A 16078-nucleotide genomic window follows, 5' to 3' on the forward strand; every position below is an offset into this window, starting at 1 on the left:
GGAAGATTAAAAATGTCATGATTTGTATGAATTAATTTATATAACATTTTGAAAAGGCACAATTTCAGTGATGGAAAACAGATCAGGGATTGCCAGGAGCTGGGGGTGGGAGCAAATATTGACTAAGAAGAGACAGTACAAAGGAATTGTTTGGAATTGCTCTGTAGCCTGACTATGGTGGTGGTTATGCAAATCTATATCTGTTGAAACTCCTAGAACTGTACACCAAAAAAGATCTAATTTTCCTCTATATTATTTTTTTAAAAATACAAGAAAAAATAGATGATAGCTATATGTACAACATGCATCTCGCAGTATTGAGGGGGAAAAAGCAAATTTATTTTATATTGTTTGAGTTTCAAACAATTTTGAAAAATGTCTTTAACCCTTAGCTAAGTATGTGTAGATAGGTATTTTTATAACATGAAGAATTTTTGAATTAGTGCATAAAATGATTGAAGCAAACCAACAAGGAAAAGATTGTATACCTCAATTCATTCGAAAATGAATTAATATGGGGCACCTGGGTGGCTCAGTGGTTGAGTATCTGCCTTTGGCTCGGCATGATCCTGGGGTCTTGGGATTGAGTCCCATATCAGGCTTCTTGCAGGGAGCCTGCTTCTCCCTCTGCCTGTGTCTCTGCCTCTCTCTGTGTATCTCATGAATAAATAAATAAAATCTTAAAAAAAATAAACATGACAATATTAAATTTAGTTTCAGCATTAAGGACAGATGGAAAGAGAGAATTCTCATGGCATTTGAAACTGATTCTGCTTGTTCCTGAGCTCCTGTATTTTGTGAAGTACCTCAATATCCCTATCATAAACTTACCATGTTTGTTTAAACTCAAAGTCATGATTTATAGATGACATGGCTGTTTTCTTAAGAAATTCAGCTAAAAGCTGTTGATGCTAATGAGAGCGTTCAATAAGGCAACTGAGCACAAGATGAACATGAAAAAATAGCATTCCTATTGATCAGAAACACGTAATTAGAAAATATATATAAAAGGACCTCATTCATAACAGCAACAATGACAGAAAAGATAACATTCTTTGAGATTAACTTGAAATATGCCAGATTTATATGAAGGCAATTATAAAAACTTTCCTAAAAGGCATGAAGAATGGCCAGAATCAGTGAAGAGACATATTGTGGTCCTGAATGAGAAGAGTCAGTCAATAGCTTAAAGTAGTCCATTCTTCTCAGATTAATATGTACAGTCAATGCAATGTCAATAAAAATGTGCATGAATAAAAGCATGGAAGATATGAGGATGGATTGTTGGGAATGCAAGCAATCTAGGTGGATTATGGAGTTGGTGGTGAAGAGTGGTTAGATGTTCACCTGGGACCTGGGTCACTTGATACCAGATCATGAAAACTCTTGGCTGCCAGACCAAAGACTATGGCCTTCATGTGACAGCCAATAAAAAGTTCTTGAAGATCTTAATCAGGCCACAATAAAATCAGAATTATGTTTGAAAAATATCTTGGCTGATATGGAGGATTGAAGGCAAGGAACCTGCTAGGAGGCTATTAGGAGGAATGGCTGAAAACGACTGCCATTTTGGCCCAAAGGAGTTTCTAAATGAATGTTAGTGCCCTGTTTTTCCCATATCTTCCTCCTTCCCTGAAGCAAAAGTCCAGAGAAGAAGTGAAATAGCAAAGTTGTCCTGAGAGGGGTGGGATATTTTCTGTAAACCTGGCAGCTATAGCCTTGGTTTGGTCAATGGGAAGGGTTTTTAAGGAAAATGCCAAGGTTCGGAGTCTGGAAACCTAGGTGGACAGTATTGATGAATGCTACTTTCCATTGAGCATTTGCTATCTGTGAGACAAGAGCTAGCATTATTCCCATTTTTCTCTAAGGAGGTAACTGAGGCTCAGAGAGGTTGCATGCCCAAGGAGCTGAGACTTGGTCTAACCTGTGTGTCTCCCACAAAACTGCTGTCTTTGCACGTGGCAGACAGAGTTCGGTAAATGTTTGCTGTCTTAAGTCAAATGACCAGATGTTTCTCTGGGAATTTACTGGCTGTGGGTTGGCTGATGTCTCATCCTTATCAGTAAATCCTCTTCCCTCGCATAAATAAGTCATCATTTGGCAAAGAGGGGCAGAGAAGGGTCTAGTAGGAGAGGTGGAGAGATGGGAGTAGAAAGGAGGGGGCTGAATAATGGTTCTCGATGTGTTCCTATAAATTAAGAACCACCCAGCTTGCCACTGACCCAGGCGTCTTTATCAATTTGCTCCTCCACGCCCTGCCAGCCTAGCACAATAAAGCTTCCTGTCCATTTCAGGCCTAATCACGCAGAACGTAAATCCCTCAGCAGAGAAGCAGCTGCGAGGGCTGGGGTGCCATCAGAGGACTGTTCATTTTTATCTTTTGGCATGTAATGAAATCAAGAATGCACGTCAGCTCACCAGAGCCACTTTGGTCCAAATTGTTAAGTAAGCATCCCTCCTTTACCCTCATTAGGCTCACGAGGGCTTCTGATGAAGCAAATGAACACTTACTGAATGATTCTGTGTGCGAGAGACTTTATATGTAATTCAATCTAAAAAGCCCTGTGACATAGGTATTATAATTCTCGTTTTACAGCTGAAAGGGCTGAGCTCAGAAAGGGGGTGGGGAGTGGCCCAAGATGATAGACAGAAGTGAGGGGTGGGTCTTGAGATGACATATGTGTAATTTCCATCCTGTACATAGAGCTTTGATTTGTTTGCAGTTATTAGGTATATAATTTTGGGGGAAAGGGGATTTTGAGGGGAGGGATGAGCGAATGGAAGATTATATTCCTTTCCATAATTTATTTCGGTTGTGTAAATATAATAGACATTCACCAATTGTCTGTTTTATATCCACCCTGGCTGTTTGAAAATATAGCTTGTCTGTCTACATTTCACATTTCATGCTAAATAGGGACAATAGCTCTGTCCTCCAGTTTCTGCTCATTTTTTTTTCTTCTTTGATATTCTGGCTTATATTTTAATCCATAATATCTGTTCTAAAATCTTCATTCTTGCTTCAGAAACTATACTTAGTTCCTCTTCCCATGTAACCCGTTGTCTGGACTCACCCAATTCTTATGTTACTTCTGTTCTATTTAGAGGCACCTATGTCTCCATGTTAGAGACCTATATGTTAGTCTTGACTCTACAGGATCGCCTGAATCAGTTTAGCTCCTCGCTTTTCCTTTGGGGGAGAACTGAACATTCAGTACTGTGGATGTTTGATGAGTAAGACACCATTCTCATCCTACATGAACATGGAGCCTAAGTGGGAGATACATGCATATTCAAGTAACTAAAAAATAAGTATATGCTAAAGTACATGATGGCAATTTTAGGAGACTGTATGGTAAGGCAGTAAAAAAATAATGTCCTATTCTGTAAGTCATAATAAATTGCAAACTTTCTGCTCACATCCAGTTCTTTGTTCCTATTATTGTATGAACTCATGATTTCAACACATTAATTAGTTGAAATGGGAACATTATTTTAATATTTTTTTTGTTGTTTATCCAAATCTGGATCAACATCATAGGATGCTGAATTAGCAGGCAACTCCACAAGAGTCCCGTGAGTACTAACGATATGTTGTGGGAACAGCAGCATAGAGAAATGGGGAGTGGGCTTGGGCAGCCCCCATACTCTGAAGGGCTAGGCTGGAAGACTGGGGATGGGGAGAGGAGGCATGAGGCCTCCACACCGGACTCCATTCAATACTGCCCTCTAGGCAGCAAGAGTACAGATAAGATAACATCTTGACATCCCATTTAGACAGGGGCACCACAGATCAAGCAGGAGAATCTGGAAAGGGGGAAGGAAACTTTTTTCCACAGAGCATGGATGGGATTTCCAAATTAAGATGGCACCCCGCTGTGGGACTTGGCTTGTCTTTTCTCTCCACCACCTTCCCATGAAAATAGTCATGAAAACACCACTGCTATTTAATAACATAGATTCTAGACTTTGGGTGAAAATTTTGCTTGGTAAAGCAAGGATGACACTCTTGGGTAAAAGAGCAGGAGACACAGAAAGAGGTTTTCAATTATCACTTATGTCTACTTCCCACCTTAAGACACAGGGTCTTCTCTAAACAAAAAGAGGGAAACACCCACTTACCTCCCAGAAGTTGATTCTAAGGCTCAACATTGAACCTCCATTGATTTTTATCACCTCTGTGTACTTCCTCATCATGGGACTACCGTTTCTGAGAAGTTAAAGAAAAAGGAGGGATCATAGCAGAAGAGAATAGGTATGGATCTTCATACCAGACTATGAAGTCAAGAGGATGAAGGAATAGAGATGGGTCACTGGTTAATGGAGAGGTCTGTCCATTGCTTTTCCGAAGGAGGAGAGTGCTGCCTAAAGTTACCCTGAAATAAATTCCCTTCCACGTGTTCAGGAGGCCAGGCAGTGAAGTCAGAGAAACCCGTTCTGGTCCAATGTGCACATAAGACCAGTAGGAATTTCAGAGTCTGTACATATTCATCAGCCCTTAGCTTAAGGTCTGGATGTAGATTCTGATTGTCATTATGTGGTTAATGCTAAGGACAAAGGGGACCATCCAGACTCTCTGCTGGCACACACCTGAACAGATATTTCCTTTATCAAGCATGAGCCAAAAAAGAAAAAAAAAATAGCATGAACCGTAAGAAAATCAAGACATCTTTGAAGATATTTCTGGGACATAAAATGGGGAATATTACATTCAGAGGAAAAGCAAATCTTTGGGGGGGGAAAAAAGGAAAAGTAAATAAGGGCACTTACCAGGATGAAGCTTCCTTGTGCTCTCAGTAATTCAAAAAATGGCAGATGAGACAAATTAAAAGGAGTGCTAGATGCAAGCAGAAATGATCTGAAATAAAGATTGTCAAGAAATAGAAAGGCAATAGCACAGTTAAAATTGCATTAGAAACAGTAAAGGAAAGAAATAACACTGCAGAAGATGGGATTAGTGTTCAGGAGGGCAAAGTTGAGACACTCTGGATGCAGAAGATGTCTGTATTTGGCCAATACAACAGAACGACGTTTTGTCCATTCCACTTGTTTCCACAGAGACCCATGTAGGCCTGTTCAGATCAGTCAAAATGGACTCTGTGTGCATGAATCATCTTCACATTCTGCTGTTGTCTTCCTGAACTCACAGTAGTCTCAGGTCTCCTTCAAAGGAAAGCCCAGAGAAAGAGGACAGTGACAACAGGGAAGGAGATCTGGAGGGCAGAATGGAGAGAGGAGAGGGAGAAATATGCTGACTTCTTCCTGCTGCCTTTGCCAATGTCTCCTACCAGCCAAACCTAGCCTGAAGCCAGCTGATGAAAGCAACTGGAACATGCAGCCTGGCAGGGTCAGGGCAAGGGCAGTGGATGGACACGTGGACAAACAGGTGCAGGACTGGCCCATAACACTTAAAGGAAGCATTTTAGAACAAAAAGCTGATTAAGTTAAAAGCTGATTTGACTGATAGAAGTGAAAGATATCAGTTATGTGTTCGAAGACCAAACATCAGTGATGACAATAAATGGAACCAGATTAGATTCCCCTATTTAAAGACAATTCTTCTCCGATTTGGTTCAAAACGCGCCAGAAGCCAATTACAGCTATTTGTCAAAGCATCACCTAAAAGGAAGAGAGAAAAAAACCATTAAAGTAAAACTGAGAATAGGAGTGGCAATATTAATACCAGGAAAAAATATATCGTGTAAGGCAAATGCAATTATTAAAATGCAAGGAGTCATTTTATATTGATAAAAGGCAAAATTCACAAGAATGCTATGACACTAATTTACATTTATCTCAGTGATTCACAATAAGAATTGCTAAAACGTCTAAAAAGATTATATCAAAGTGTCTGAGAAGTCTTTTTATTTTATTTTTTAAAAAGATTTTATTTATTTCTTCGTGAGAGGCAGAGACATAGGCAAAGGGAGAAGCCGGCTCCCTTGGGGGAGCCCGATGTGGAACTCAATCCCAGATGCTGGGATCACACCCTAAGCCAAAGGCAGAAGCTCAACCACTGAGCCACCCAGGCATCCCACTGAGCAGTCTTTTTAAAACTCATATGCACACAACCCTGATATTCAGAGAGTGATTATGTTTCTACATGATCTACTATCACTGTTGGTGGGCGTATATTATATCCTTCAGCTGTTGGGACAGTAAACAGACCAAAAAAACCCCAAACTGCAAACCAAAATAAAATATGAAAACCATCACACTATCTTTGGCAAAAAAATAGAAAAGAATATGGGTAATTTAATAATACTGATTTTGATTTCGTGGGTTTGGGTTAAATTTTGTGATCTGAAAATGGAGAGAGAAACATTCTTAATTATTCATGGAGCGTTTAACACAATTAATCTATACTAGTTTATGAGGAAAACTGACAGTCTGAATATCAAATGGTTATGATTAAATCCTCTGATAAGAATGAAATAAAATTAAACTTAGTGTGAAATGTCCATGAAAAATTTCAAGCCCTTGAAAAAAATATCTTCCATGTCTTTTAGGTACAAGAAAACATCAAAAGTACAATTCTGCATTATTTGAAAATTAGGAAAACAAAAACTCTATACTTAAAAGCTTATAGAAAGCGGGCAAAGGTGTATTAGAAAGAAAGCTATGTGTCAATATTCTCAATTTAGTATACGTGCTGCCAAAGCAAGCACGCAATATTCTCAAATAAGAGAGTATTCGGGACACCTGGGTGGCTCAATAGTTGAGTGTCTGCCTTTGGCTCAGGGGGTGATCCCAGAGTTCCAGGATGGAGTCCCATATCGGGCCCCCTGCAGAGAGCCACCTTCTCCCTCTGCCTATGTCTCTGCCTTCTGTGTCTCTCATGAATAAATAAATAAATAAAATCTTTAAAAAAAAATCTCAAAAGAGAGAGAATTCAAAACTAATTCAAATAAATTGGGGGGGGAAATAATAAAGGTAAGATCAGAAATTAATGAGAAAACAGGAAAAAAAATGATAAATCCAAGAGCTGTCTTTTCAAAATGATAGCAAAACTTCTGGCAATTATACATTACAGAAAGCTAGCACAAATGTGTAAAATTAGGACTGAATGGAAAAAAGGGTTAAGTAGACAGGGAGATTATATATTCTAAGAAAATATTAGAGACAATTTAATTCTAATATATTTCAAATCTTGGCAGTGCATGCTTTTGAGAGCAAATATGAATTACCAAAGTGAACAAAGAATTAGATCAATTGGGATTTTCTTCATTTCAACAAATAGACCATTGCTTAATGTATAAGAGGATTTATTCTAGTTTTAGGCTTATCTTGCTGTATCATATGCTATATAACCTTGGGCATACTGTTTAACCTCTTCCAGCTTCATTTTCCTTATCCATAAAATGGGGAGAGAAATTTTCCTTTAATGGTGTTTTTTGTGACCATGATATTAAATGATGCATGTGAAATGCTTAGCATAGGGTTGGCCTATAAGTGTCCAATACAGGATGGCCATTGACATTGAACAGAAATTGGGAATAAGTCGTCAAGCACTTTGTGTCCAAATGGATTTATGAATGCATTCTTTCATGCAAAGTTCTTATTATAAAAAAATAATTTAGGTGTATCTCTTCCAACTTTTAAGGCATTGTTATCTTTTAAGTGATACAAATACACAGAAAATAAGATGTTCCCATTTTAGTACACAGTGGATGAAGATCAATCAGACAATTCTAAATAAAATGCCAGCAAATTAAATCTACTCATCTATAAAATGAATGATATGCCATGACCAAGTAGGATTTACTTTGGAAATGCTGGGTAATAGAACATCTATCGTGGGATCATCAGTGTGTTAGACACTTAATGCAAGCTAGATTAATTAGTGATCACAGAACCTTACAAGTTATTATCATTTTATAGCTAAAGAAACTAAACAGGGAGAGGCTAGAAATATTGGTCAGGGTGGAGGTGAACACTGACATGCAACTTCAGGTCCAACTTAGTCCAAATCATGAAGTATGTTTCACACATCAGCTGAGTCTGATTTAATAAATTCTTGAAATTGCATTTGATAATATTCAACCCTGTCATTCTGGGAATTCTTCAGTTATTTAAGGGAGACACATTTTATATACTATGTTGAAAAATATGTATATTAAACACTCCATTTCATGCTTGTGGTGAAATACCAGATTTTTGGAAAAAAATTTCCAATGTTTTATTTCTATTTAAAAAAATTTTAAATATTTTATTTATTCATGAGAGACACACAGAGAGAGAGGGAGGCAGAGACACAGGCAGAGGCAGAAGCAGGCTCCATGCAAGGACCCCGATATGGGACTCCATCCTGGGACTCCAGGATCATGCCCTGGACCAAAGGCAGGTGCCCAACCACTGAGCCTCCCAGGCATCCCTCTATTTAAAAATTTAATGGAAATGCTAGCTGACATAAGACATGGATCAGGGCAGCCCGGGTGGCTCAGTGGTTTAGCGCCGCCTTCAGTCCGAGGCGTGATCCTGGAGACCCAGGATGGAGTCCCAGGTCAGGCTCCCTGCATGGAGCCTGCTTCTCCCTCTGCCTGTGTCTCTGCCTCTCTCTCTCTCTCTCTGTCTCTCATGAATAAATAAATAAAATCTTAAAAAAAAAAAAAGACATGGATCAGAAATAAAATGTGTAACATTGAAAAAGAGGACACTATCTTTATAGTGATGCAATTATCTGTACAATTTCTCCCAAATATTATCATCTGAAATGCTAATAGTACTAATAAGATAGATCTATAAGATAATCAAGTATTTAAGAAATATTAAAAATAGCTTTTATATATACTAACATTACCAATTAGAAAATATGAGGGAAAACAGATTCTTATTAGCAATGCAAATACAAAATACTAATTTTAATAAAAATTATATAGGATATACATGGACAAACTGACAGTGATCAACTGGGAGGAATAAACAAAGACTTGAATAAATAGGCAGGCATACCATAATACTGGTTGCAAACAATATTGTAAATACGTCATTTTTCTCCCCAGATTAATTTCTAGGTTTGAGTTAATTTTACCATAAATTTTATTCACAGTGGGGGGCAATGTCTTAGAATTCAATGAGGTGATTCTAGAATTCATGTGGATGCCTTAGAAGAAAATACTTAATAGGATTTCAAGGGATTGGGATGGGGAGGAAAAAAAACATTCACTAAATGTATTCATTGATTCTAAGACTTTCAAAAACATTAAATTGTCTATCTTAGAATGGAGGGACTATGATAATCAATCCGTTCAAAATCTTCATGAATCCTTAAATTAAGACTTTCTACTACAACATATACTTTCCTCCATAAAACGCAGTAAAATTTAACTGAATAATGCATGTTTTTCTTCAGAGCCTTAATGATTCTATAAATACATGACTATAGAAATGTATAAAGTAATTAGCTTTTTAAACCAGGAAACACAGCTCTTAGCACTTTGTGAGAATTACTACTGAGATAAAAAGGAACAGAAAGTCATAAAACCATGTTGAAAGGTGAATGCTGGTGGTCGACCAGGTTTGGCTGGCTGTTTAATAGCCCACCTGTCTTCAGAAAGCACATGTTTAGAACCCAGGCCCTAGGGCAATTAAAACTCTCTCAGTCATGCCCTGCTGTGAGGTTCCTTACAAAGCAGAGGCTGAGATAAGAATGCTCGAGAAACACGTGGAAGGACACCTCTCAGCAGGTGATAAAAGTAAGGTAGGGGAGGGAAAGAAGCCCAAATGCTCTTTCAACTGAAGTGTACCTGATTCTATAGGAAGCTCGGTTTTTCTGCCTTGAAGGAGAGGAGGCTGAGCTTTTATAATTCCATTGGAGCCAGTCTGGCTGGTGGGGCCCTCAACCCGTGTAACCACCTCCCAATCATCTCAGATAGGGGGCAGCTGTGAGCCCTCAGCAGCCAACACTCACAGCAGCTGGGAGATGGGCTGCCTGCTTTGTAAAGATTTGGGCAGGTCTTCCTGAAGTCATGGCTCTTGCCTGTATGTTGTGGATTAGTCAAGATCATGGGTAATAGAATGGCACATGCCCCATATATACCATAGATAGAAAAAGGACCTAGAGGAGAACACTACCAACATTTTGGTGTTCGTTATATCCTTGTGGTGGAAATTTTAATATTCTTATTCTTTTTTTAAAAGATTTTATTTATTCATGAGGGACACGGAAGCATAGGCAGAGGGAGGAGCAGGCTCCCTATGGGGTGCCCAATGCAGGACTCCACCCCAGGAGCCCCGAGATCATGACCTGAGCTGAAGGCAGACTCTCAATCACTGAGCCACCCAAGTGCCCCAATGTTGTTCTTATTCTTTAGCATGCTGTCCACATTCTAAAAATATGTGTCTGCATTACTTTTTGAATCAGAAGTGAGAACAACAGCTCTGGGTGGTAGATTTGCCCAGATGGATCTGGGTTAGGGTTTAGCTTTGCCAGTTTCTAACATGTAACCTGGGGCAGGTTACCTAGCCCAGACCTCAGCTTTATCCTCTAAAATGGGGTTCACATACGTGAAGCACTATATTAGATACTGTCGTTTGCCCAGGATGTTTCCTTTTTTCCCCCCGATGCAGCATTTTCTGCTTGCTTTGGAGAATGGCTCCTGTCTTAGCCCATGTGGTTCTGTGGGAATCATGGTAATGTCCACATTCCCATGCCTGCAGTGGTGATGTATAGCCTGGATGCCTATAATCCCACCATCAGAGTTTCTCTCCAGATTTTTCCACGTTGGAGAGCAAGTTCATTCTACTTCCCTTAGATTACAGGTTTTAAGACTGTAATTCAGGACCTCCCAGCAGCTGTCTTGCCTGTTACATGGAGAAAGCCTTTCTGAATAGAGCAAGACAAAGCAGAGACAGAAGTTCTGCGGCCAAGTCCTCATTTCTGGCTCTGTCCTGAGTCTTAAGTCTGTGACTCTGTAGCTATTCTTTCAGCAAAGCTCCCCCACCCCTTTTGCCCTTGAGCTGGTTTGAGTTGGGTTCTTGGGACTTGCAACTGGAAGAGCCCAATTAACACAGGGTCTGTTTCTAACATAATTGCTAATGTAATTTCCCTTACTTGGAATACCCACCATTCACCAAGTCCTGCCTATCCTGCTCCTCCAGCCCTTAGAGATCTGCCTTTCTTTCCACTATAAGGTTTTCCATTGGCCAATTTAGCTTCATTTTTGCTTTGTCACAGGCTGTTAGATCCTATCATAAGCGTCTCTTTGTTTACCCACGTTACCTACAACACATAGTAGGTGCTCAAAGTGTAAAAATCAGAACTTAAAGGGACTTTGCAAATCAAGTGAGAGAGAGAAGTTTGTGAAATGGGGAAACTGAGGTCCTGGCTCATGCAGCTCCTTGCCCAAGGTAGAAACATGACTAGATGCCAAGTTCTTTACTGGTGGCCCAATGTTCTTGGTCCTTTGCAAGCCTGGACACCAAATAGCAAGACAAAGTGAAAAAACCACACCGAGAGGCAGATTATTTCTGTCTCAGTTGAGTTTTTGAGCTGGCTGACAAGATAAAAGATGTGGAAAAATTTTGTTGCCGCTGCTGTCGGTTATCTTTTACCTCTAGCTTTCTAATTGAAGCTCTGATTTCTTTTCTAATGGTGCAGTTAGAATTGCTGAATTTTGAGCAGAAACTGGAACCCATCTTGCTAAACAAGACTAAAAATCAAAGAGAGGCAAAGAAGACACTGACTGGCCAGTAACCCCAACTGGCGAAGCAGAACAGCTTCTGCCTTTGAATCAAACCGGTGGTGACATCCTGAGCAGGTGGCAGCGCCTCTGGGTTGCCTTCCTCTGCACTTGGAGAACTGCTCTCCAGGTCCATAAAATCCAGCATCACTACCAAAAAGGGCTCTTACCAGGGAGAGGGTTCAGTGTGCGAGACTTCTTGCCAGGTAGGGAGCAGGGGTCCTCACCTGGGGACCAAACAGACATCTGTTCCTGCCAGGGCGCGTCCCGCCCTGAGGTCAGCCAAAACCAATTACTGGTAAGCCCTGAAGACTCCATCATTACTTCCCTGTTAGATCTGCTAAGCACACCCAGACCTGTAGACCCAATACCTCAGGCATTAATGATGTTTTATGCTTACTTTCTGAATCATGTCTTATTCTGGGCACAGGGAAAAATTGGAAAAAAAAAAACCCATAAACGTTATCCACAACCATTTTCAAACCACTTGTGATCTGTTGTAGGAAGTAGGAAACTTGCAAAGGGCTTATTTGAACCCAGAGAGGAAGGGTGTAGTGTAGGGGAAAGGAAGCCTTTGGACTCAGAGTGGGGATGCTGGGGAGTCCCTCCTGTGTGCCCGCAGGCAAGTCACTTAAACTTTCTGAGCCTGCTGTTACTCTCCTGTTGTTACTGTAATGTATAGAATAATAATGTTCCAGGGAGTGGCATGTTCTACAGCCTGACAATTCTGAAGTGCTGAACTTGCCTGCTTTTAGACCCTGGCCAGCAAGTTTCCTGGGAATAAAAACCTCAATAAAAACTGTAACATTCAGAACCGAAATTTAAGCAACCTGAGGGGCGTACAGGTAATCAAACCCTGTCTCTCCCCCGCAGAACCCTCTCAGCTTTTCTTCTGAAGCCACCCAGCACTCTCCGATCCTTCCACATCCTTTGGTTTTCCTTTAATGGAAACCGTAGCTCATAGCTCCCACTATGTGACCCCTCATCTTGCCCACTCTATGACTTTTTTTTTTTTTTAATCAGAATTTGGCTGCTTGGGAGCCCCTTACCATCCTTGGGGACTTGCCAATTTCCTCTCTTTTTTTCTTTTTTTTTTTTAAGATCATGAAAGATGCAGAGAGAGGCAGAGACAAAGACAGAGGGATAAGCAGGCTTCTCACAGGGAGCCCGATGCCAGACTCAATCCCTGGACCAGGATCATACCCTGAGCCAAAGGCAGATGCTCAACCACTGAGGACCCAGGTGTCCCTCACCCTTTCCTCTCCCTCCTTTCCTTGATGCCTCTCTGAGGTTCAAGTGCATGGTTTTTGACTTTTAAGAAATATTTCAAATACACACAAATTTAAAAAATATACATCCAGGGATGCCTGGGTGGGTGATCCTGGAGTCCTGGGATCAAGTACCACATCGGGCTCCCTGCATGGAGGCCAGCTTCTCCCTCTGCCTATGTCTCTGCCTCTCTCTGGGTCTCATGAATAAATAAAATCTTTAAAAAAACATATACATCCAGGTATAAGAGGTTTCTCTCTTTTTTTTTTTTTTGTTTTTTGGGTGAGGTATAAGAGTCATATATTTAGCTATATTTGCTTCATTTTTTTTTTTTTTTGAGAAAAGGCACATTGTCAAAATAATTACCTTCCTTATTCCTTCCCCACACCTTCCTTTTCAGAGGTAGCCAGAAGTTCCTCTGTCTCTTTCCTCCTTTGGGTTTGTACTTCTGGTCATACGTATAAATTCATTAAAAATATAAACCTTTCATCGTATTTCTGAAGTGTACGTATTTGGTATCTTGTACATATGAATTGCAACTTGCTCTCCCGGCCTCCACATCCCACCCTGTGTTCTTTACATTTATTCATTTTGAGTCCTATAAGGTAGCCCCTATACTTTAAATGTTATGTGAATAAACGAGTTTATCTGTTCTCCACTGAGAAATATTGAGGTTGTTGCCACTTTTCTCTGTTACACAAATTGCAGCACCGAGCACAGGGTGTTTCCATGAGCACAGCTGTGAGTGTAGTAGGTCCTTAGTCCCACACTAGACATCCAGAAGCAGGACCGCTCTGTTGCATGGAGTGTGTATCTCCAAGTGTACTAACGTGTTGCTAGGCTGTTCTCCAAAGGGGTAGCACCAGTTTACACTCATCAGCAATTATAAACACTTCACATTTGCTTCACGCTCAGCAGTTACTGACGTTATCAAACTTTTAAAATTGCAAATCTAATGAATATCAAATAGACTCTTTTCCTTTCCAAATTTGCATTCCTCTCTTTACCAGCAAGGGAAACATTTTTATATATTTATTGACTCTTTGGGTTTCTGCTTCTGCGACTTGATTATTCATATTCTTTGTCTAGCTTCGTGATCCATTTGTCTTTCTCTTATTGATTCTGGTTTCCAGTTCTCAGTTACATGCATTACAAAATATATTTACCCAGGGTTTTAACTTTATGGTGTCTTCAATGCATCTTATTTAAATTTTTTTTTTGGTAGAAGTTTTCTTTTTACCATTTTTGTAATGACTTTTTTTTATTCTTCGTGATTTTAACCTTAGAAACAATGTATCTGATACTGATACAGTCATACCAGCTTTCTTTCCCATCACAATTATTAGAGGCTTCTTTTCCCATCTCTTTGTTTTCAACCTTTCTGTCCCCTTGTGTGGTTTTTTAAAAAAAGAATTTATTTATTTATTTATTTATTTATTTATTTATTTATTTATTTATGAAAGCGAGAGTGAGAAAGCAGGGGGAAGGGCAGAGGGAAAAAGAATCTCAAGCAGACTCCACCCTGAGTGCAGAGCCTGATGAGGTGGGCTTGATCTCACCATCCTGAGATCATACCTGGGTCAGATGCTTAACTGAGCCACCCGGGCATCCCTCTGCGCCATTGTGTTTTGAGCGTGTCATTTATATCTTATCGTTTACATTTTATAACAATTCAATCTCAAAGTCTCTGAATTTGAACCATCCAATTTTGTTCATGAACACTTACTGTCCTTGCTTATACATTTTGCATTTTTTTCTGTCTCTTTGTGTCTACAGTTAACCTTGCTGCTGCTTTTATTTCCTCCGCTCCCTCTGTCACTAGAACACAGCTGTCTTTATCACTCTTTTCTACGTTATTAGTTCCCCTTCATTTTTCTCTTTTTGGTGGTTACCCTTAAAACATTAATGTTTATTCTTGACTTAGGTAATCAAAGTTTTACCTTTTGCCTTACCCTTATCATTCTTCCCATCTTACAAGTAATTATTGCCTGAAACACTTGTTCCACTTTTTTGTACCTTTGAATTCATCACCACCATCACTGTTACTATGATTATTTTATATTTTGTTTTACTCATGTGTTTGCAGTAATTTCTTTTCTCTTGGCTCTTACATTGGGTTTATTTTTGTTGTAATTTTTTTTCCTGACTCTATTTTTTGCTAGTTCCTTCAGTGGACCATCCCACACTCGAGCATTAAATCTGAGCCCCCCGGAGTCTAGGACCTGTGTTGTAGACCCTCTCTATCCCTGCCCATTCCTGGGCAGCTCTGTGCTCGCTTCGGCAGCACATATACCATTCCTGGGCAGCTCAGTATCATCTCTCTTGCTTACCACCTGGTCCATTGTTCCCCCTAAAGTTCTGACATCTGAAATATCACCTTTCTTTCCTGTAAGCTCAGCTGTATGCATATTTAAAATAGTTATAGTTTACCTCTCTTGCATGTATGTGTTGAGGGGAGAAGGGTGTTAAAGGACACATCAGGACAGCTCTAGGAATGCTGATAGGATTTTAAAATCTTATATCAGAAGAAGCAGGAAGTACAGATGTGTATAGAATGATAACTCCACATGTGTAGAACATATCAATGACTCCCTCCCAATCTTTATGCCACCATAAAATGTAAACTATAGATTGATAAGTTTTAAACTCCTTGCTTTTGACTACTTGTGAATTTATATGTCGATTTATTCAATTTTCTTTATGTTAAAAGGTTCAGAGACTCAATTTCCAATGCAAGTCTGTTGGATGGGATGTTCCCTCCAAGTAATTGTGTTTGTGTGTGTGGTGGTGGTGGGGGGGGTTCCCTCCAAGTAATTGTGTATTTGGGGGTTCACTCCAAGTAATTCTCCAGACACCAGCTGAGTGTCCTATAATTCAACCCAATTCTGACACTATTACCCAGAGATAGCATCAGATTCCACAGATGTGGGCTTACTCCTACAAGGCTGCCATCGGCTACAAACTGGAGGTTCCAATGACCCTTTCCCAACTCAGGATGATAATCATAAGCTCAGGTCATTACCTGTACTTCTGACTGACTGATTATAAATCAGAGGATTCCACAGTCTCCTCCCCAGTTTCAATTAATTTGCTAGGGCAGCCCACAGAATTTAGAGAAACATTACTTT

At 39.8% G+C, this 16078-nt stretch overlaps 1 non-coding gene across 20 annotated transcripts in view; it reads left to right on the top strand.

Moving 5' to 3' along the window:
* The window catches only part of LOC119865668, a 235930-nt gene that overhangs the window by 122206 nt on the left and 97646 nt on the right, over positions 1–16078 (top strand). For 2 of the 20 annotated variants that reach the window (XR_005377869.1, XR_005377879.1), the window contains exon 4: positions 2295–2445. The exons of the other annotated variants lie outside the window; for them this stretch is intronic. This is a non-coding gene — a transcript (uncharacterized LOC119865668). The remainder of the gene's footprint in view (positions 1–2294; positions 2446–16078) is intronic. 20 annotated transcript variants of the gene reach the window in all.

This window comes from Canis lupus, chromosome 24, assembly GCF_011100685.1.
Source record: "Canis lupus familiaris isolate Mischka breed German Shepherd chromosome 24, alternate assembly UU_Cfam_GSD_1.0, whole genome shotgun sequence".
NCBI lineage: Eukaryota > Metazoa > Chordata > Mammalia > Carnivora > Canidae > Canis > Canis lupus.